The sequence below is a fragment of the Salvia splendens genome, chromosome 12 (assembly GCF_004379255.2).
Source record: "Salvia splendens isolate huo1 chromosome 12, SspV2, whole genome shotgun sequence".
In the NCBI taxonomy this organism is placed as follows: Eukaryota; Viridiplantae; Streptophyta; class Magnoliopsida; order Lamiales; family Lamiaceae; genus Salvia; species Salvia splendens.
This window is the reverse complement of record NC_056043.1, coordinates 23,392,952-23,418,193: the sequence shown is the minus strand read 5'-3', so window position 1 is coordinate 23,418,193 and position 25,242 is coordinate 23,392,952. Positions and strand designations below refer to the sequence as shown.

The following is a 25,242-nucleotide window of genomic DNA, read 5'->3' as shown; positions in this document are numbered from 1 at the left end:
TACTACTGCTGTTTTGCTGGACTATCATATGCCACTGTTTCAATATTGGATATATAGTTTTTTTGTTTTCTTCTGTTTCTTTCTTTCAATACCTCCTCACTATTTTTCCCAATTATGAAGGGTTATTTAGTCATTTAACACAATAAGTGAATATAAATAGAAAAAGGAAAAGAGAAGAAAAGAAATGAAGGGAGAGAGAGAAGGAAATGGAAGGTGAAGAAGAAGAAGGTAGTGGAGTCTTTCACACATTTTTGTAGGCTTCTGGTTGTTGTTTAATGGCACACACACACACACACACTAATAGAGAGAGAGAGAGAGGCACGCATTTACGAATACCCAAGATGGATGATAATGATATACAGTATATGTATGTATGTATGTATGTACCTAAATTCTAAGGTAAAGCCACGCTTGGAATTACGTGATGGGATTTAAAGCCTGTACATTTTTTGAGTGACGACATTCCCCTTTTCCTTCTTTTTCTTCTTCTCCTCCATTGATTCTTCTCCCCTTCTTCTCTTCTCTTCTCTTTCAGAAATATTCCAAACTTCAATAAAACAATCATGCATTTTCTATATATATATATTCTCTGCTTTCCTTGTGGCTTCTGTTTTCCTGCCCAGAATACATATATCTTTGACCATGCAATATTGGGCTCTAATTTTGCTGACCTGGCTCATCACTTTCGATTATTGACTTTAAAAGTTTCTACAAATATATTTATTTACTTATGTATATACGAAATTAAAGGAATAAACTTTTCATAAACCTTTCGTCTCAACACATCAAACACTAACAATAGGCATTTTTATAACCGAACCTTTATTTCCTAATATTGACATTACAAACCAAAAACATTAACCTTATTACCAGCAAATTCTTGCCTGAGTTTAATTATAAGTTTATCATAATAATTTTGAGACCGTATATTGTTTCAAGTTTCATCCCTTACAAAAATAGTTTAGTATATAAAAATTAACAAAAAGTAAAAGCAAACGCTATATCTAAATCGCACAAAAATAAGAAAATTGGAAGTCACATATTCTCCGATAATTATAGTAAAAAGAGACAAAATCAAAAACAAAAAAAAAGAAGAAGCCAGTCTAGGAAGATGAGATAAACAAAATCTAAACTGTAGCCCTAAATAGAGGGAATTGAAATTGAAGTACATTCTGCTTGGCCCAGTCATAAATGATTATATTAAACCATCACCTCTTTCAAAATTTAACTATACTATGAGAAATAAATATCCTTTGACATATAAAAAGTAATGTAAATTGTTTCTATAATACTACTATACTGACTGTACCCAATTTTTTCTAGTAGCAGGCGATTAGAATGTGCTGAAGATTAAAATTATTTATTTTGTTATCCTATTTTTAAATGGTGGCACAAAAAGCAAAAGCCTGTGATTAATTAGGGACAGTGAAAATGGCTCGTGTGGAAAGTGAAAATATAGGAAAATGATGAGTAATAATTTGAGCAAGATACCAAACTGATTATATTGATGATGGCAGTGTGATACTCATAATAATGAGAAAAAGGTAATGTACATGTTATACTTCCCCACGCTTATGATTATAAACTATCTTTTTCAATTTTTGTGGCTGTTCTCCAATATTCATCTCACAATCCTATGTTGCCTAATTTGTGGGACAATCTAATATCAACTTTCTTGAACTTGCTGTCTTGCCTAAGAAGCCAAATTTTCTATACACAATCCAACCTATTTTAATTAATTTCTTCTTCCTCATTATTTTGTCGCCCTTTAAACGTGAATCCATTGTGCGTTGGTGAATGTTTATTGATTTGAATGCTCTTAGTGGGGGGAAATGGCCACATTTTTGTATTGGGTTGAGAAATTAATTTCGAATCATATTTGAATTTTCAATTTATACATTTTGTGGATCAGCTCTAAGTTAATCTTAATTGTAGTTAATTAATTATAACTAGAGATGAAAAACATTAATTAAAATCCTAATAAAGTCCATGTTTATAGACTAGTTTCAGTGGGAATTAACATGTGTGCAACTCTGGCCTGTAAAGAGTTTCTAGATTCAACATGGGAATCATGTTCAATGAAAAGAAGAAACGCCTCAAATTAATTCACCAATCAATAATCTTAAATTGGCCAACGTATGTATGATGTAGTAATATTTTGTCTTGCAATGTAAAGAAAAATAGTAGTGCATTTTGAAACTTGAGAAGGAACAGTGTCAGATATTCAATTTCCGACATAAAAATTCCAAATAGAAAAAATCCTAATATTCTTAAACGCAATTGTAAGAAAAGTAGGTTTCTCATAGATCTGAAATTGAGTTTATTCACACACACACACATACACACACAATTGATTTCTCCCTCACTTGTCTTGTGCTTTTGCAGCGGCTGACATGGAGACTGAAAAACCCTCCATTTTTTATGGTTTTCTTCTGCACTAATCGATGCCCTTCTCGTGATACTTTCTTTGGATTTTTGTTTATTTATTCCTCTCCTTCAAGTTACATGCCCACATGACGCCACACACACAAATATACATATATTTATGTATATATGAGGGGAATATATATCTCAAATGTTGCATCAATCTAGAGGTGTTTCATATGCCAATAATTTTAACCTCTTCTGTCGACATGTTTATTGTTGCCGATATTGTCTCTTGGACTCACTTTTTGTCCAAATGGATACTTCTCAAATTTAAACCATGTTCCAAGTATATTATTATAGTACTCCATTTTCCAAATTTTTTAAATATCGAAATGAAAATGATAGGAAATAAAAGAAAATGAGAGAAGATATTAGTAATCAATATATGAAACCATCACAAACAACGGATCCGGAGGGGCCCAACACACCAACCTCACTCTTTACATTATATACAAACTAAATTAGAAAAGATTGAAAGAATAGGTAATTTTAAAATATAGACATACTAGTGAAGATCAAGTTATTAACGACGGATTCATTATTTTTTTTGAACAAATTGGTGGTCTTGAGTTAGAATCTCATGGTTAGAACTCATCATTTCTCATAAAAAGTTCACCATATTTCACCACCAATTTTATCATTTTAAAGTAATTCATAGTTTATATTAAATTTTTGTAAGAGAGAGAGAGAGAGGAGCAGGAAAGAGAAGATAAGAAGATTCTAATAAGGTTAAGGGGGGCAGTGGAATTTAGAAATGAAGCGCAGAGTGTCACGTGATAGTGATACTAAGTTAATCAAACATACTAATCATGCTTATATAATGGGGATTATGGGAATATCTAGGAGAGACAGCTTAAAAACACCACTTGGACAGAATATCCATAAAATAATTTAATACTATTAATTAATTAGTAAACCTACAATTTTCTCTCTCTCAAACACATGTTAGTGTGTGGTATGAGTAATAAAATATGGCACGCTTTCCTTGCCTAACTAAACGACTAGCACTAAAAAACCAAACGAAGAATCACAACACAATCTTCCCTCTTCTCTCACACACTCTTTTGTCCATTGTTATGGCCAAACCCCTCAACATGTGTGTGTGTGTGTGTGTGTGTGTGAGAGAGAGAGAGAGAGAGAGAGAGAGAGAGATGCATAGATGGCGTGTGTGTGTTTTTAAAAGGTTTTGATTTGAATTTTATTACAAGGCATGGTCTAAGTGTGTGGTCTAAGAAGGTCTTGCTATAAAAGGTTGCATGCTTTGGTTTAGATTTGGATTAATTGGTGGTCACGAGGGGGTGGGGTGGTATAAATATTACTTCAATAATTAATAAGTAGTAGTAGCATATATACTAGCTAGTTTCATAAAAGGGCACGAGGAAGATGGGAAGTGATATAAATATTGAGGGCAAAGCAAATGCCAAACCCCTTACTGAATAACAGTTAGTTAAATGAACAAATTAAAGACTATATGCCACTATGGTTTTGCATCTAAAATCTTTATTCTTAGACATTAATCATTTTATCACTAGACCAGTACACAGACACAGTTACCATTTTACTGGTACGTATTGTGTATGGATAAAGGGATTTAAATTATTAGTAAAATGCAAAATGACTAATTAATACATTACAAAACTATTTATCAACCATTTGGGGATACAAAATTATTCACCACAAATTAGGGTATCAAAAGGCAACAAATACATATCGAGAAAAGAAAAATGAAATTAATATTAAGGTAGTGATTAGATTTGACAGAAACAATTAAATGGGATAAATTACAATAATAAAGTGATAGTGTCCATGCAAAAGTCCCTTTAAGAAAAAACACTAGAAAAGCAAAGAAAATTCAATAGCATGTTATCTATTTATTTTTTCTTTCTAATCAATAAGAGAAAGCAATTTTTAACACTCTTTAGAGATGCATTAAAAGGCGAGAACAATAAGAGTAGTCTTTCTTTTATTTATCTTTCTTGCTTCTTTTTCCCTTTCTTTTCTTTTCTTTTCTTTTCTTTTTCTTTCTTTTGTTTTTCAATCAAATTGGGTAATCCACCTTGAGTCAATTATATATAAGTTCTTTTTTTCACGGTTTATTTAATAGTTTAAGCAAATCATAATTCGGTAGTCATAAATTATAGTAACACTCATTGTAGCTTAAGTAGCTAGAAAGGATTCTAGGTGAGGTTGAAAGGGGCCAATCAATTCCACCATTGTTCCATGAGTATCATTAAAATTATAAATCGACCTTTGGCACTAAAGCATATTCTAATGGGACGGAAGGAATATACAAAATTTGTATTTGAATTCAGATTCATTGAAATGGTATTTTGGCAAAAAGAAAATTTATGATTATAATATATCTGCATAATTTATGCATTATTAACCATTTTTCTCTCCTTAAATTTCTCATAAATTTAAATTACATGTAACTTCTCTATTTAAATTAATTTTCCTTAAAAATATATTCTTATTAAATTAAATGTAATTATACGAGAATTCTAACGAATTCTTAATTGAATACGTCCACATTAAAATATGGAGTATTAGATTCTTCATTTCATTCTTAAAAATTAAAATCAAATACATTAATTGAGCTTGTTATATTTGTAACTTTCATGTTATATATATCAAATGTGTAATGTACATAACTAATGATACGTACTTATTATTATATATACTTACATATTTTCTATGATATATAGATATAGTATATGTCCATAACTAATGATATTGACTGTTTTATATACGGGTGGGTAGGAACGGTATTCCTTACCGAAATCATCATACCGTATACCTTATCGAAAATCCGGTATGCGAAAAAATCATACCTTTACCTTACTAAAATTTTCGGTATACCGAACTTCGGTATATCTTATTTGCGGTATCACGAATTTCCATACCGATACCTTACATCATTTTCGATATATCATACAAAAATTCGGTATATCGTACTTTTGCGGTATACCTGACTTTCAACATCAATGAAAATAGAACATTTGAGTTTGTAGAATATTATTTATATTTTATAATTTAATAACATATTAAACATAATTTATATATAATTATATTTATATTTCACAATAAATTTTATAATTTTAAAATATTTAAAATATATTTTATACATAATTATATTTATATTTTACGGTATATACCGAATTTCGGTATACCGCAGTATATGAAAATTAATACCCTTACCTTACGCAAATCTTTCGGTAAGGTATCATACCGTACCGAAAATCACGGTATACCGAAAATTTAGTATTTTTGGTATTTTTTTCGGTACGATAAGGACGGTATTCCAGTATTTTTTTTCCCAGCCCTAGTTTTATATACATCTAAAGTGCAATGAATCCAGATTCATTTTGCAATGTGTTCAAATTTTATTATGCAATATATACATATTTCATTTGTACAAATTTAACATTCATTTTTCAATATATACACTTCATTTTGTAATATACATATGTAATCATTTTGCAATATATTCAATTGCACTAATCTATTTGCAATATATACTGATATGATTTGAACAATATACAGATTCATGTTAAATAAAAATACTTAAATACAGATTTGTTTTGTAATATACACATGTTCATTTTGAACAAATATACTGATTTGTTTTGCAATATGTACAAAGATAGGAATTAATATGGAATTAATTCCTAATAAGCCAATATTTATGTTGTAAAGTGAGATTCACATGAGTTTTAGAGATAAAATAGAACAATTCCATTTGAGGTTCTAAGGAAGGCTTTTCACGCCAAAAATGAGAATAATATTTTATTTCTTCATTCTTAATTATGATCAAATATTCCTATCATAAAAAAAATATTTGGGAAATAAAACAAATTCTAACAGTTATAGAGACTAAATCAAACCCTAACAACTAAAAATAAACCACGGCCTAATTACTATAACAATATATCAAAAAATATAACTAAGTAATATGGAGATTATTAGTTCACTCCGGAATAAAATAAAAGTATAGGTTTCTATCATACAACTTCATCTTGACCGTATACGAATTCATTTGCATTAAATGCATAATCTTTAGTGCAATATATACTAATTAATTCAATAATATACAGATCCATTTCCATAAAGATTGATTCAGATCAAGAATTGACCAATATACATGATTACCATAACTATTGTATTTGACAAATTCACCACTATGGCTTTACCTTAATATTTATAGAAAAAGACAGAATCCGCATGTAAATTTTTTAGGCGTTAGATTTTAAAATCCCGCAATCCAAATTTGGTTTAAGTCAGCACATAAGACTTGATTATAGGGATGTAATCTACTACTAACTATTTCCCTATTTGATAACTACTAGTACTAAATTTAGATTACAAGATTTTAAAGATATAATATAATGTCTGAAAAGGGGTCATGTATCAGTTGAAAAATATTTGTTAATATAAAAGGATATTAATGTCATTCCTTATACATGACAACTTTCATGATTCTCATGATGTAAACACAATATAGCAAAAATGTTAACAAATCAGTAACTTGAATACGTCAATACAATTTGATTGACATTGTACATGCATTAGATTGACATTTTATGTTGTACTCTCTCCGTCCACCATTTAAAGAGTCATTTTGACCGGCACATGTTTTAAAAAATTATTTGACTTTATGAAGAAAAATAAAAAGAGAAAGTGAGTGAACTGTGGGATCCATTTTTAGTACTCCTGCCGTCCCGAGGTAGTTGAGTAAAATTTCCTTTTTTGTTTGTCTCAAAGTAGTTGAGTCACTTTTTTTTATTAAAAACTTCATTCCCTATATTATCTTACTTTGTCTTCATCTCTCTTACTTTTTTCCCCTCTTACTTTCCTCTCTTCACTTTAACCTTTAACTTTTAGATCTCATGCCCAAAAGAAATGCCACATCTACCTTGGGACGGAGGGGTATTAGTTTTATAATGGATTGAGAATATACAAAGTTAGTGAAATGTGAGATTCGCATACTAAAAGTGGAATAAAGTTAATGATTCTATAAATAGTAGACAACCCAAAATTTTAAAATGGCTTTTATATGGTGGATAAAGGGAGTATGTAATAACATTAACCTAATTATAAAAAATATAGAAAATTTAAATAAAATTATCAAATTTAATAACCGAACATATGCAATTAGAAACTCGTTAGAATCCTTATAAAATTTTCTTCAATTTGATACTCTCTCTATCCATAAAAATAGAGACTTTTTGGATGAAACAAAATTTAATGCACAATTGGTAGTGGAAGAGAAGTAGAAAGAAAAAGTGATTAGAATATTGTTAGTGGAGAATGAGGTTCATCCACCACATTAAGGAGGAAAAAAGTTACCCAAAATAGAAATGAATTATTTTTATGGGATGAGTCAAAATAGAAAGAGTCTCTATTTTTATAGGATGGAGGGAGTATATATTTTGTTAAAAATAGTTTAAATTGAGATACATATATGAATCCAAAGTTTTGAGATATTTTTTAAGAGTTAGTTATAACTAATAAAATTCATTTTCTATTAATTGATATTATTTATACACTGAGTTAACATCAATACACCGTGATTGACATTTTTGCACTGGAGTTGACATCGTGTAAATTTGATTTGGTCGTCGATTTCCAGATCTGACTAATCCCTAATGGTAGTAGTTATCATAATAAGGGAAGTTAGCATCCGAACTGATATAGGATATTAGTTCATTTCAAAACATTTCTTAAAGTTAGAACTTGAAAGAGGAACTGATATTTGTGATACCAACTGATATTAATGTATTAGAAAACTGATATGATTAAATATAGTGATGTGAGAGAGAAATGGTAATTCAAGTAACAATGCAAAGAGGGAAGATAGTTAGATGTATTAAAGATGATTTATTTTTATCAAAAATAAAATGTGACATATCTAATGGGACAAACTATAAAGAAAAATGAAACGTTTTAACAGGACGAATGAAGTCATCCTTATCATAAATCTGGAAACGAAATTTCTCTATCCTAAAACATCTCAAAATATTAAATTTCTCATAACTTGTTTGATATTTTTTTCACATACCATATATTAAATCAAATGTTAATTTATTAAGATTCAAGCGAAATTCTAATTGTACATATTTAGATGATTTATTTTATTAAAACAATCAAATGTTAACTTCATTTTTGCATGATGAAATTTGGCAATTGGAGATCCTTTATGGGCAAAATCATCGTTTTATTGGTTTCCCATGGATTATTTAAAGTATATATTGATTGAGTTTTTAATATATACTAATTACGATGTGGAATATTGTATATACTAATTGAGCTTGTAATATATGTTAGATTGTAATTTTATAAATTTTTTATTGTGCTTCTAATATACTGTATGTTGTTAGGTTATAAAATATGCAAATTGAGTTTTTAACATATACTTATTTAGTTTTTAGTATATGTTGTGATGTGACTATGTTGATTGTATTGTACGATATGTGGTAATCGAATTGTATGATTGTGTTAATCACTTGATTGTATTGTACGACTGTGTTGATCGAATTAAATGGTTGTGCTAAATCATCATCCGCATACTAATTTTATAAGATTTAGTATGAATCAGTATACAGATTCTGGATTCACATGATAATTTTTCAGGATTTATGTGAGAGAATAAAATTACGTCCTATATGGACTAGCATACAGATTCAAACATTCCTTTTAATATGATTATTATTAAATTCGTTTAGTTAAACATTGAAGGGGAGTTTTCATTATAATATATCAATCGAAACAATTTAGGGCATGACATAAGGTGAGCAACAATTAAACGACGTAGAGAGAAAACCAAATAAAATGAGATGCGTGTAAGAAAAAAGACAAGATAGAAATGGTGGGTTTTTAGCAACGAAAATGTGATTTTACAACATAATAGGGGAACACGAAAGGCTGTTGGATCACATGCACTTCACCTTTCTTTTCTCTCCTTCTGTTTCTCTTCTTTTTATACTGTGGCTCATAAACAAAAAAAAAAGAAAAAAGAAAAAGAAAGTTGTAATTACAAATATTGGAGCCCACATTTCCTCAAGGCTGCTGCTCCAACTTCAAATTCTCTCCCCCAATCCAAGGGATTTTCCGCTTTCAAATTTGTAATTGCAAAAAACATAGTGAACATAATGAAAAAACACAAGAAAAAAAATAAATTTTGGGGTCCCTCCATGATCATCTTCACCATCATTTCATGCAGTATTGAAGACCCACATCTCACGTCCAATTTTTTTTACTAACAAAGCATACTTAAAAAGTAGCATTATCATTTATCATCACTATCTAGTAGTATCTACCAATAATTCAAAGTTTCCAAGGTCTCATAATTATTCATGGTTTTAGTGTATCGTTTTTGAAAAATCTAGTTTGGTTTTGCTTTTTCTCTTGATTCGGATTAGGGTAATGAACATCTCATCATATGTTGTAGAATTTTAAGAGCCGTTGATTGGGGCCATAATATATTGATTTCCAACAAAAAGGCACTATTATCGCTATATCATTTGCACTACCACATTGGATTTTGCTTAGAAAGGCCGGATAGATTATTATTGATTTTCAGAAGAAATTAATTACTACTGATTTTGATTGAGTAAAGTAAAAGTAATAAATATGATTAATGCTGTCCCTAATGATCGGAATTATTTTTTTATAATAAAATACTACTATATTTTTTTTATTTTTGTTAGTATACGATTGTATTTTTCATTAATGGGCTTAAGCCTTTTTCATAGCATGTATATACCAGAAGGCAAAATTCATGGCTTTAACCCTTCAAATCATGCACCGACTGGTGATTAATAGACAGGGAATGACGTTTTTACTAATTCGTCAAAATTAAAGAACGTATACGAGTCATCATCTACTAATTACATTTAATAGAAAGCGACAAATTCAATTAATAATAATTTAGAAACTTCCTCTAAGGTACAAACTCTTTTATCCAATACTTGCCAGTGGATGGTTGAAAAAATTGTTGAAGACACATTCACAACTAAATTTAAAATAATCGGTAGTTGGGAAAAATAATTCAAAAATGAATCTTTTGAGATTTCTTTAAAATTACAGCTACTTTAATTTTTTTAGAAAATCTCAAAGTATTAACGTACATATAAAAAGCCGGTATAAACAAAAAAGTGACTAGTTATTTTTTTTATTTTTAGGTTCGTCATCTATTCCGTACTGACTAGTACATATATTTAGACATGTAGGTGTTTTTTTTAATAGTATATATATATATATATATATATATAGAGTTGTGATCATATGATAACCCCTAAATATCGTAATAACCCTATAACCAAATATGAACCACACATTTTCTAATCTTGTGGTTGAGATTCAAATTTAGATTTACTTCATAAAAAAAAGGCGCGGGGGTAAATATGTCATTTCGCTCATTTAAATTTCTGAATTTTGCTCCATTCTTTCTCTCTTTCTCAGTTCGATTCTTTCCTATTCTCCGCGATTTGGTTTCAGATTTCCATAATCTCCAGATTTCCATAATCTCCAGATTTCCTTCCGATTATTTCCATTGAGATTTCCTTCCGATTATTTCCATAGAGATTTCCTTCCGATTATTTCAATAGACTCCAGATTTCCTTCCGATTTGGTTCATTATTCCATAATCTTCAGATTTTCATTGATTATCTGTTCAATAGCTGTCAGAATTTGCTAAAATGATAGTTTGAGGGGATAAAATGATAGTTTCACAAGGTAAAATGATAGTTAGACTTGATAAAATGATAATTTTGGCTTATAAATTTTAGGTTTACTGCTTAAAATGATAGTTTTGCTTCATAGAATGATATTCTGAGTTGATAAAATGATACTTTTGCCGATAGAATGATACTCTGAGTAGATAAAATGATACTTTTGCCATATAAATGTTAGGTTTAATGCATAAAATGATAGTTTTGCCGCATAGAATGATACTCTGAGTTGATAAAATGATACTTTTGCCGATAAAATGATAGTCTGAGTTGATAAAATGATAGTTTTGCTTGATAGAATGATACTCTGAGTAGATAAAATGATATTTTTGGCGATAAAATGATACTCTGAGTTGATAAAATGATACTTTTGCCGGATAGAATGATACTCTGAGCTAATAAAATGATACCCCTAAATATCGTAATAACCCTATAACCAAATCTGAACCACACATATTTTCTAATCTTGTGGTTGAGATTCAAACTTAGATTTACTTCATAAAAAAAAGTGTGGGTGTAAAACTGTCATTTCCCTCATTTAATTTCTGAATTTCGCCAAATAGCACGTAAAATGATAAAATGATAAAATGATAGGTTTATTGCATAGAATGATAGTTTTGCCAGATAGAATGATACTCTGAGTTGATAAAATGATACTTTTGACTGACTGATAAAATGATAAAATGATAGGTTTATTGCATAGAATGATAGTTTTGCCGGATAGAATGATACTTTGAGTTGATAAAATGATACTTTTGACTGACTGATAAAATGATAAAATGATATATGTTAGGTTTATTGCATAGAATGATAGTTTTTCCGGATAGAATGATACTCTGAGTTGATAAAATGATACTTTTAGCTTATAAATGTTAGGTTTAGTGCATAAAATGATAGTTTTGCCGGATAGAATGATACTTTCAGCCGATAGAATGATAGTTTTGCCAGATAGAATGATACTTTCAGCCGATAGAATGATAGGTATTTTTGGTGTATAAAATGACATTTTTGTTTAATAAAATGATACTTTTACCTGATAAAATGATAATCTAAGCAGATAAAATGACAGTAACCTTATAAAAATGATACTCTGAGTTGATACAATGATACGTTTACTGCTTTATGATAAAATGATAGGTTTATTGCATAGAATGATAGTTTTACCGGATAGAATGATACTCTGATTTGACTGACTGATAAAATGATATATGTTAGGTTTATTGCATAGAATGATAGTTTTTCCGGATAGAATGATACTCTGAGTTGATAAAATGATACTTTTAGCTTATAAATGTTAGGTTTACTGCATAAAATGATAGTTTTACCGAATAGAATGATACTTTCAGCCGATAGAATGATAGTTTTGCCGGGTAGAATGATACTTTCAGCCGATAGAATGATAGGTATTTTTGGTGTATAAAATGACATTTTTGTTTAATAAAATGATACTTTTACCTGATAAAATCATAATCTAAGCGGATAAAATGACAGTAACCTTATAAAAATGATACTCTGAGTTGATAAAATGATACGTTTACTGCTTTGTGATAAAATGATAGGTTTATTTCATAGAATGATAGTTTTGCCGGATAGAATGATACTCTGAGTTTATAAAATGATACTTTTGACTGACTGATAAAATGATAAAATGATATATGTTAGGTTTATTGCATAGAATGATAGTTTTGCCGGATAGAATGATACTCTGAGTTGATAAAATGATAAAATGAGCGAAATTCAGAAATTAAATGAGCGAAATTTGGATACGTAAATTTTATCATGAGCGAAATGACATATATATATATAGGGGTGCATTATAATGATAAGCCCAATTTCCGTAATAACCTTATAACTAAATCTGGACTACACATTTTTAAAATCACGTGGTCTAGATTCAAACTTAGCTTTCCTTCATAAAAAAGGCGCAGAGGATAAATATGTCATTTCGCTTATTTAATTTCTGAATTTTGCTCATGATAAATTTTACGTATCCAAATTTCGCTCATTTAAATACGTAAAATCTTATTTCCCATGATATACAGATGTATGAGGTTCAGTTACATGTATGTATAATGTTCAGTTATACGTAAAATCTTATTTCCCATGATATACAAATTTCGCTCATTTAAATACGTAAAATCTTATTTATGTATCATTTTATCATTTTATCATTTTTTCAACTCAGAGTATCATTCTATCCGGCAAAACTATCATTCTATGCAATAAACCTAACATATAACATTTTATCATTTTATCAGTCAGTCAAAAGTATCATTTTATCAACTCAGAGTATCATTTTATCTGGCAAAACTATCATTCTATGCAATAAACCAAACATATATCATTTTATCATTTTATCAGCCAGTCAAAAGTATCATTTTATCAACTCAGAGTATCATTCTATCCGGCAAAACTATCATTCTATGCAATAAACCTAACATATATCATTTTATCATTTTATCAGTCAGTCAAAAGTATCATTTTATCAACTCAGAGTATCATTCTATCCGACAAAACTATCATTCTATGCAATAAACCTAACATATAACATTTTATCATTTTATCAGTCAGTCAAAAGTATCATTTTATCAACTCAGAGTATCATTCTATCCGGCAAAACTATCATTCTATGCAATAAACCTAACATATATCATTTTATCATTTTATCAGTCAGTCAAAAGTATCATTTTATCAACTCAGAGTATCATTCTATCCGGCAAAACTATCATTTTATGCAATAAACCTAACATATAACATTTTATCATTTTATCAGTCAGTCAAAAAGTATCATTTTATCAACTCAGAGTATCATTCTATCCGGCAAAACTATCATTCTATGCAATAAACCTAACATATATGATTTTATCATTTTATCAGTTAGTCAAAAAGTATCATTTTATCAACTCAGAGTATCATTCTATCCGGCAAAACTATCATTCTATGCAATAAACCTAACATATATCATTTTATCATTTTACGTGATATTTTGCGAAATTTAGAAATTAAATGAGGGAAATGACATATTTACCCCCGCGTTTTTTTTTATGAAGTAAATCTAAGTTTGAATTTCAACCACAAGATTAGAAAATATGTGTGGTTCAGATTTGGTTATAGGGTTATTACGTGATTTAGGGGTTATCATATGATCACAACTATATATATATATATATATATATATATATATATATATATATATATATATATATATATATATATATATATATATAGGAGAGCGTTATTCTCCTATTCATCCCTTAGATCCTTTATTCTTCTTAATATGGGCCGTTAGATCTCATTCATCAACGGTCCAGATGATCTGCATTATTACACTATAATGGTGCATTATTAGTCGGTGTGCATTATTCAACTGAAAATCTGCATTATTAAATGACACGTGGCACCAATCTAACCGTCGGATGACAAAATCGTGGGGCTGAGATTAAAAAGAACAAAGAATAAAAGATACGAAAAGGAAATGAATACATCCATATATATATATATATATATATATATATATATATATATGGTTTTGATCTATGCAAAACTAGATTTAAATATAGAAACGCAGAACAATATCATACGTAGGGCACTTTTAGGTCATAGTTAGTTAATTTTTAGGTCATGCTAACAATGCATGACCTAAAATGATTTTAGCATGACATTAAACCCAAATATTATAATATGACATAAAATTGCTTAATTATGACATTCCGTGTTTTTGGTTAATTATTGACCATTAGATCATCTAATCCTAGGGCCAAGATTTGGGCTGCATTTCTGGATTTAAATGCATTTTTATTTTGATCATCTCCATATATATATATATATACAGGATAGTGATCAAGATATAACTAATCTTAAGTGTATAACTAGAGAACAAATCTCAGCCACATATCTTAATGGAACAAATATTATTTATTTTAATAATACAAAATAGACCAAGGGTATTTTTGGAAATTACATTATGAAATTTAAATATGAAATTACAATATGAAATTACGCTGCCGTCGTTGATCGTGATGAGCTCCTTGATCTCCTCGATGCTGCTGTAGTAATCCTGCGGATTATCGTTGAAGCGGGCGTAATTCGAGGAGGAAGTGGAGGTGCCGGCGTCGTTGAAGAAGAGGTTTTGGTGGTGATCGTCAATTCCTTGGAAGGAGAAGCTCTGGTGGCTGATATGGCTGCCATCGGAGGAGCTGCAGCTGCCTTGATCAAGCGCCATCACATTATTGGGGTTGGTGTAGGCATCACACAGTGGGGGTGTTTGTGCGTGGATTCTCCGATATCTTCTCCTCCGCGTCATTCTCCGATATCTTCTCCTCCACCACCTTCTTCAGCTCCGCCGTCACGTCGGCGATGGAAAAGTACTTTTGCATCTGAAGAATCGGAATCCAATTCAACCTCCGGTGGTGAATAGCCGCGAAAGCCTATTCGTGCGCCGCCCCGTCCTCCAGCTGCGTCAGGTGGCCGCAGAGCGCGTCAATAATCGTGTTCGCTGCAGCAATTAACGTTCACAAATTCTAATCACATTTTATGACATTTTAGGATGGATATCCTGGGTGGTCAGTCCTCTACGAATGTTGAGCTCCGTTCTTTAAAAAGCTAATTTAAAAAGTTTAACTAAATCATACCAATGTTATGTCAGGTATATGTATATCCAACTCTACATTAACTAAATAAGTGCACTTGTAACCCCATCCCAAATGCTCCTCTCCTTTTGTAATGGTGTTTCCTACTGATTAACAATCATTTCTAGGTTTTATTTTAGATCTGATTTAGATTTGTATTCTTTGTAGCTTTCGAACGAAGTGTTTTCTGAACAAGAGTGAAGTGTTTTCTGAATAAGAGTGATGTGTTTTGTGAACAAGAGTGAACTGAAATCAGAATAATAGTGATGTGTTTTTGTGAACAAGAGTGAAGTGTTTTCTGAACAAGAGTGAAGTGTTTTCTTAACAAGAGTGAAGTGTTTTCTGAACAAGAGTGATGTGTTTTTGTGAACAAGAATGATGTGTGTTTGTGAACAAGAGTGAAGTATTTTCTGAACAAGAGTGAAGTGTTTTCTGAACAAGAGTGATGTGTTTTGTGAACAAGAGTGAACTGAAATCAGAATAATAGTGATGTGTTTTTGTGAACAAGAGTGAAGTGCTTTCTGAACAAGAGTGAAGTGTTTTCTGAACAAGAGTGATGTGTTTTGTGAACAAGAGTGAACTGAAATCAGAATAATAGTGATGTGTTTTTGTGAACAAGAGTGAAGTCTTTTCTGAACAAGAGTGATGTGTTTTTGTGAACAAGAATGATGTGTTTTTGTGAACAAGAGTGGAGTGTTTTCTGAACAAGAGTGAAGTGTTTTCTGAACAAGAGTGATGTGTTTTGTGAACAAGAGTGAACTGGAATCAGAATAATAGTGATGTGTTTTTGTGAACAAGAGTGAAGTGTTTTCTGAACAAGAGTGAAGTGTTTTCTGAACAAGAGTGATGTGTTTTGTGAACAAGAGTGAACTGAAATCAGAATAATAGTGATGTGTTTTTGTGAACAAGAGTGAAGTAAAATCAGAGTAAGAATTATGTGTTTTGTGAACAAGAGTGAAGTAAAATCAGAATAAGAGTGATGTGTTTTACTAGTTAGTGTGGTGAAGTTAGAAAAAACGCAGGAAGCAAAACCGTCTGGGACTTCAAAGAAACTGGTTACGTTTCTTTCTTTGATATATACATAGTTTATAGAGATTACTCATCTTTATCTGCATCTCTTCGTTTTGTCTCTTTTAAGTCATATGATTACAGCGATTGATGATAGGTTTTATACTCATCTTATTTTCGGTTTCTTGTTAAGTTAACATGACAAAATATTGCTGTATACTTGTATTGGTCCAAGCGGAGATCCTTGTGAGAACCTTAATTTTTGGTACTGATTCAAAAACTATAAAATAAAAGGATGTCGGTAAAGGCAGTTAAATTGGCCCACGACTCCCACCTTCAGAATTCCAGAAAAATCTCTTCTTTATCAGAGAAATAGGGCAATCATCGTCGACGGAGCAGGGAGCATCACCGGAGCTGCGCGAAGTGCAATCACTAGTTGCTTCAACTGGAGCCCTACCATCTCTCCAGAAATCATTTCCTCTTCTCTCCGATCCACAAACTCAATCGATTCCTCTCCCATCTCTGCGGGTATGGCTTCTTATCCGCCGCCTGCTTCCGCTTGCTCGGATTCTCGGAGCTCAACGAAGAATTCGTTCTCAAACAAATTGAATTTGTGAATTTGCCAATGACATTATTTTGGCTGCAATGACAATTATACCCCCGCCTTGTTATTGTGGAGTAAATTTGTGATGGAGGGAATTAATTTCTCCTTAAATTAGAAAATTACATGTATTAATACTAGCCCTTGATTTTCTTGATCTTGTGGCTATGATTTGTTCTCTAGTTATTTGGTTAAGGGGTGTTTGTCATAGATCATGACCCTATATATATATATATATATATATATATATATATATATATATATTAATACATGCACCAATGTCCTCGTGAATGTGAAATTAGAAGTGGAGAAGTTAGTTGAGAATGGAAGAAGAGGCACTGACAAGGACACATGAATTTCTAGAATATTGTCTTCACCCTATACTTTTATTCAACAACACACACACAGACATAATATCCATAGTTGTAGAATATTTCTTGGTATTTACCTAGTCAAAATCAAAATATTGTTTACGCGAAAAGTGAAATTAAGTGCACCCAATTAAATACTACGTTAATATTAGGGGATCTCTTGTCTAGTTAATATCAAAGGTTTCTTAATTTGAAAAGAAAAGGACCCTAAACACAGTTTTGGAAAAGAGAAATATGGATTAAAAAAGAAGGGAGAAGATAAAGATAATGTTGTGTTTAGAACTACTAGTATATAGCTCAACTGACTTTCCAAGTTGTGCAGCTAATTAAAGTTACAAGTAGGTGCGATGTCAATGCATATATATACATCTATATGTGATTCTCGACTTTAATTAGCTGCAGAAAAAGACTAGATCTTAACTATTCCTTGCAAACATACCAAAAAAAAAAGAGTTTGCACTGCCATCATATGCCCATTTTACATCATGAAGCAAAATACAATACAATAAAATGAAATAAACGAGTTCGTTGATAGTATGGTTTAAATTTGTTTAATTGGTTATGTAATTTTGTTTTGTAACATCTTTTTTTGTTATCTACGTTTATTAATTTGATAATAAGTGCATGGGTTTGGGAGGTGAGAGACCCCCCATGAACAATAAATTTTGCTGGTGGTGACAGATTTGGGTTTATGGACCTACAATATTATATTCAAGTGAAGTAGTAGAATTTTTGGCAGAGCATAGAGTGCAATATTTGGATTCCAGAACAATTTGAGTACAAACATCCCATTGCTCTAAAAGATATATAAAGTGGAAGTTTTAGAAGAGTAGATCAGAATGCCCCACTCACATAAATCAAAAGAATACACACCACCAGCTTTATAGGGAATAAGGATATTGTAGCTTTGCAATTTGCATGCATTCATGCGACCTTTGTATTTTATTTGTAAATATTTGGACTTTATCGTATATGCAATATATTTGAGCCTAAATAAATGCTTTAATTAGTAGGGATAAATAAATGTAATGATATTGCAAAAATTTGAGTGGTGCAAACTATATTCCAAGAATTGATAATGAGTAACGAAGAACTATCAATGTTCTTCTTTATCTCTCTTCCACTTTATTGTAACAATAATGCCACTTCCATTACCAAAACCAGAATGATGATACGTAACTCGAATTATATACTGAAATTCGAACTAGGAAGTGATGATGATTATCACCACATATTTGCATTGCATATAGCAACAACTTTAAATTGGAAAAGCATTGACACGACAAGAAAATCGGCTGCATGGGGTATTTATGCCTTGGGAGGTGGAAATCCAAAGTGGCTGAGGAATAATTGTCAATTATATCGTCTACAACCTACACAATCAACTAGTTCAAATGCGTACACATACTCATACATGGCCAACCACATTTACTTTCCTCTTTGCTATCACTTTTGTATGGCATGGTTCAAAAGATGGTTTAAACCAATCTTCACTTAAAGTCAGCTAAGCTTAGTCACTTTCCTAAAACTTTGCACCCTTGTTTTGTTGTTTTCCATGTATATTTTAAACCTCTTGTACAAGATTTGGTCAATAATTTAGATCAAATTATATTCAAGAAAGCTCACTAGGATCAATTATATTATTGTAAAGAGTTACTCCAACAAAATCAGCCTTTAATATCCCACATTTCTGATAACTCATCTGCAGAAGTAAAATTACTAAAAGGATCAAACAGAGCAAAAAACACTTGGTTTTCAAGATATTGCAAAGTGGCAGCATTACTTGAAAGCAGTGGCGGATCCAGGATTCGGAAATGGAGGGGGCGGAATATGTAGTATTAGCTTGGTTTAGTGCGGACATGGCTTTTTTTTTATTGTTCGGGGCGACACCGGAGGCAAACGGAGGGGGCGGACATGGTAAATTTACATCCCGATAAGGGAAAAATAATCGCACGGAGGGGGCGACCGCCCCCTCCTGCCCCCCCCCCCTAGATCCGCCACTGCTTGAAAGATGGGAGGCAGATGTACGTAAGGATCAAAATCACTAAGCGTCTGCAGAAGTTTGCGTTAATCCTGACTTTACCAACATCTCGTCAAGCTTATCAGAAGGGCACATTTGGAACTTCACCTTCCCAGCAGAAGGGAATATCTCGGCCAATTCATGATTCTCCAACTTGAGGCTCGTGCTGTCGATGGTCTTGCTGAGCACCTTTATAGCAAGCTGAACGGCCTCTTCACTGGTGATGTTGTCTTTGTAATCCTGCTTGAGTACGGACTATGCAGCTTGGTTGTTTCCCCCGATTGCTGCAGCTCGGGTCACTCATGTAAAGCTGAAACCCGTAGTTCTTTTCCTAACCTGCAAACAGAAAGGAAACACCAAAGGGGTGAAGGCCACCATAATGTGAGTAGCCCTGATTGGTGTCGCATAGAGAGTGGACTAGTTGCTCGAGTGGCCCTGGAGCCTTGCGGTGCTGATAAGAATATTGGCATTACACATGATTCCTGTCACAGCACAAGCTACATGGTCATAAATTTTGTATATCTCAACAGATGTGGAGGTTTCAACAAGTTTGGAAATGACCTTCTTTTCACCAACTAACTCAACTCCGTCTTTAGCCAGAATCCCAAAAGCACTCCCTATAATTCCAATAGCTTCCATACTTGATAGAGGCTCCTTTCCAGGGAAAAAATTGTCGTGTGGCTATCATATCTTCGAGACACCTACAAGATCAGAAATCTAATGTTTATCACCGTGAGACGAGAATCAGTAGTCTAAGGCAAAAGATATGGCTAAAGAATGAAGAAATATGTAAAACTGTATTTCCTCAGATGACTACAAAGTACTAAAGTTAATAATCCACTAAATTGTGGCAGAAGCAGTTGCTCAAAGAGATGCAGTATCAAAGTTTAAACTCACGAAATCAGAGACAAAATTCTTCAGTATTTTAGGCTCATTCCAAAAGCTAAAATCGTGAAAAATTAAAAGCAACGCTTCATAATATGACACATTCAAAAGCATATATATATATGATTCAATCACATTGAAAGAGCTATTCGGCATTCTAAGCAAAATCATTCAGAATCATTGCAGCACGAATTATAAATGAAAACAAAGTACACAAACATTCGCATCCAAAATCCCTAATCAACATAAGCAAATTCGATCAATAAATACGCAAATGGATAACTAATAGCACTAATTCTAACCTAATTAATACAATTAAGCAAATTTGACATTTTCTACAATCTACAACGGATTAAAGCATCGCAAAAATCAACATTTCTGAAATTTCAATCCCTTCACCTTCCAAGGCGCTAAAAAACACCAATTGAGATAATAAAGATGAGAAGCAATAGAGAGAGTGGTTAATGAAATCATTGAATCAGCAACGAGAGAGCTTGGTTGGTCTGATTAGAAAAACAAAAATCTAATTTTGCATGCCAGTCTGGGGCTGGCTTTTTAGTGAAATTTTTAGAACTACATGTTATATTGGGCTTCTAGGAATTCATCAAGGCCCATATCTCAATTTTAAATTGAGGCCATCCATTTCACGACCCACGTCATAGTAATCAAATATAAATAAATGAAAAAAACTAAAATAACTTACAAGTTAAAATCGATTAATCTTTTAAATATTATTGATTACTATAAACCTATTTGTCTAACGTGGATGGCAACTCGGATATCATACATAATTAAGATAAACTTCATGAATCATGATATATAAACCAATTACACTTGCGCTTGTTACACGTAATTTGACTTAAAAAAATGAGCATCAATTCGTGTATGGGGGTGGGTCGATGTATCGAATCGAAAACGTTGTATCATATATCGTATCGAAAATATCGATATGAAAGAATTTCATATCGTTATCGTATCGAAAGTTTCGATATATCGAATTTCAATATATCGAACTTTCGATATGGATAATATCAATATCGTTATCGTATCGATATTTCGATATTTCGAATTTCGGTACGATATATCGAAATATCGATATCGTATCGAATACATGTATATCGAAAATTATAATTTCAAAACTTAAAATTCACACAAAAATTAATAAAACTTCAACACAATAAAATTGATAGTGTTCTTATCTCCATAATCAAAATACAACACAACCAAGTACAATTAAATGGATTTATATATATTTATAATTTTAAATTTTATTATGTATTGAATTTCAATATGTTTCGATATATATCGTATATTTGATATAAAACGATATATCGCGATATAAAAAAATTCATATCGTTATTGTATCGAAAACTTACGATACGGTATCGTATCGTATCGAAAATTACGATATATCAAAAATTCGATAAATTTTCGATATTTTTCAATACGATACAAGCGATATATCATTTTTTCGATATTTTTCCCCAGCCCTATTCGTGTCAACGCAGATCACGATAATTGGACAACATTATTGATCTTTAAAAAAAACTTACACAACAAATCAAAAGATACTAACAAGATCAAAGAATAATGCATCCGTTTAAATTTTTAAAGCTGCAAATACGATAATACTGAGGTTTCCATTGCTATAAGCCTATAACTAGTATACTCTTCAAGTTAGATTTGTTTTGAGATGTATCAAATTCGATATATCTTGCTACAAGACCCAAATAAACCAAGGTGAGGATCTGTTAGATGTAAGCAGGGGTGGGGTGCGGATAGCAGTGCCAGTGTAGGTACACTTTTCGCCTATTTTGTACCTCAAATCAAGGTAGAAAACCAGCATAAAGGGCTCTCTCCTTCAGTCCTCCACGAGGATCGGAGTAGTTGCTCGTAAACCCGCTTCCTCTTCAAAATGGTCGGAAGTGTAAAAAAATTGACCCAATGAGGAAAAGCACAACCAACGTTTTAAGATCGTAGAGGTCTTTCAGTGACTTCAGTTCACCAAGAGCAATCCCGGCCTAGAGGAACAAATGACACATGAAATAAATTCTTGTTTTGTAAAAATGAGTAAGGGGACGTTTACTTGGGGGTGATATACAAGTTCAAAAGGATGCAATCCAGTAAGAGGTTGATTAATTTTTATCTATCTGAGCTATCACCCAAAGTAGATGTCCAGAAATACATGTGAAGTAAAAACCGAAAGTCTTACCCTGACAGTAATATAGGAAGCTGGGATGAGACCAACAACAGTAGCCAGAAAGAAAATATGAAACGGTATATCCACGATTGGTGATGCCAGATTGATAAACAGGTTTGGCAATGTTGGAGTAACTCTCAGAAAGAGCATGTAATTCAGCAACTTCTTTCTCCGCTTTGCTATCTGAACATATGTGTTTAAAAAGAGAGTTGAGCAAACTATAGCAGTTCATATTACATACATAAAAATACACAAGTAGTTTTGAAATGTAAAACTGAAGATAATATACCTCAGCCTGGAAATATCTCAGTTTTTCTGGCCACAGTCAGCTGACAATAGGCCTGCCAATAAGTTTTGACAAAAAATAGCAGGATGATGCGCCTGCTGTGGCGTTGAAAACTACCAAGAAAAGACCTCTGACTACGCCAAAAAGTGCTCCAGCTAATAATGACATGAAAATCGTGCCAGGTATCATGAATGTCTGCATGAATATGTAAGTCGAGCAATAACCAAGAATGAACTTTGCTGGGTGTAACTGAGCATAAATTGCAAGATGATCCCTACAGCACATCAAACAAGTATAAATACTAATGAAAAATGGCACACTACATGCTCAGAAAGTGACATTTCTATAAACCAGAAATGGCAGAGTTTAAAAACTTGTGTCAAAAAAGATTCACAAAGGGACAATGAAACAAGCAGTGGGTTTTAGCCTATTCAGGTTACTATCGGAGACAGTCAACTACCAATTGCAAAAGTACTAAAGTAAATATCATATTACACAACACATGGATATGTATTTAGCCACCAAAGCGCACCACGGTCAATATATAGACTAGACTGCATTGATTAGAATCACACATTGTTGGGCTCCAAAATAAAAACTAAAAAGCCAAGTTATTTGTCGTCGTGTATTAAGTGCTCAGCTGTGCTTATATAGATACATGTACTCACCAGCACCATCTATCACAAGTTTCTTTTCAAACAACCTCACAATTACAAAGAAATCAGTATACTATTTTTTTTAAATCTCTTGCACTTAATCAATTAATTTGACCTAATGGAGTTCATAATCAACACATACAGTTATAAAGAACATCAATAGCTTTTATCTCTTCAAAGTTAATCATATAATTCAAAAGGATTACAGTTCATAATCAAATAACACAAAACAGAATGCAGCATCTACAATTTAAGAGCCACTCCATTAAAAATGAATATAGATAATAATCAAGTGATCTCATTAACAAATCAAAATAGAAACCAAGGCAATAATATAGCTACGTACTTGAGCGATCGGAGATCGGAGAGCGTACGGGGAAACTTTAGTAATTCATACTCCGCAGCCGGCATAGTGAGATAAATGCACACCAATCCAGTAGAAAATACCAGAAACACCCCCAGCGCCTCCGACAGAGGAAATCTATCCGCTTTCAACTTCTTCTCCGACGGAGAGTCAGCATTCTTCTCCACATCTCTATCCAACACCCAGCTGCCGGCTTCCATCACTACACTCCGCGGCGCCGCCATCAATCAGCTGCGAAATCAACGCCGATACGATTTGGAAGTCTTAACGATGGTAATCGAGAGAGGCGATGGTCATGGTAGGCGAAAGAGAGGTAGCAGACGTTTTAGGGAGTAGAAGATTAGTGTATTTCTTGATGATTGAATGTGTTACAGCCCCTTTCAATATATAGGGTAGAGTCATCCCTATCTATAGAAATGCTATTAATGTAATTGATCTATTCTAGGACTTTATACAATTGTATCAATCTAGCCAATCAATTAATTATTCTTCAATCACCTAATTATTCTCCATAATCTTCTCTCTTGGTGGGAATATCCTCTTTGATATGCTTTGACACTCCTCCTCAAGTTGAGAAACGGTATCCCCGATACTCAACTTGCTCAAAATCTCCTTAAAGGCTTTCGGATGAACTGCCTTGGTCAAGATGTCTGCTAGTTGATCTTCCGAGCGCACAAACGGGAACTCAATGGTGCATGCCTCAAGATTTTCTTTAATGAAGTGTCTGTCGACTTCCACATGTTTCGTTCTGTCGTGTTGCACCGGATTTTCTGAGATACTGATTGCTGCCTTGTTGTCGCAGAATAGTTGACTTTTACGTGTAGGTGGGTAGCCAATTTCGGTTAACAACCTCCTTAGCCACATGATCTCCATGAGTCCACTCTTGATTCCTCTGAACTCTGCTTCAGCACTTGATAGAGCCACCACCTTTTGTTTCTTGCTTCTCCATGTGACAAGGTTGCCTCCAACGAATGTGAAGTACCCTCCTGATAAGTCGTATTCTAGGCCTAGGTTACGGGTCAGTATGATGTGCATAATTGAATTATATCTGCAAAACTAGTTGCTTA

At 32.2% G+C, this 25,242-nt stretch overlaps 2 pseudogenes; both read right to left on the bottom strand.

Annotated features, from left to right (window-relative positions):
• Positions 1-19,711: 19,711 nt before the first annotated feature.
• LOC121757739 lies at positions 19,712-20,825 on the bottom strand (annotated as a pseudogene).
• Positions 20,826-22,249: 1,424 nt separating this feature from the next.
• Positions 22,250-24,541, bottom strand: LOC121757083 (annotated as a pseudogene).
• Between the last annotated feature and the right edge of the window lie 701 nt (positions 24,542-25,242).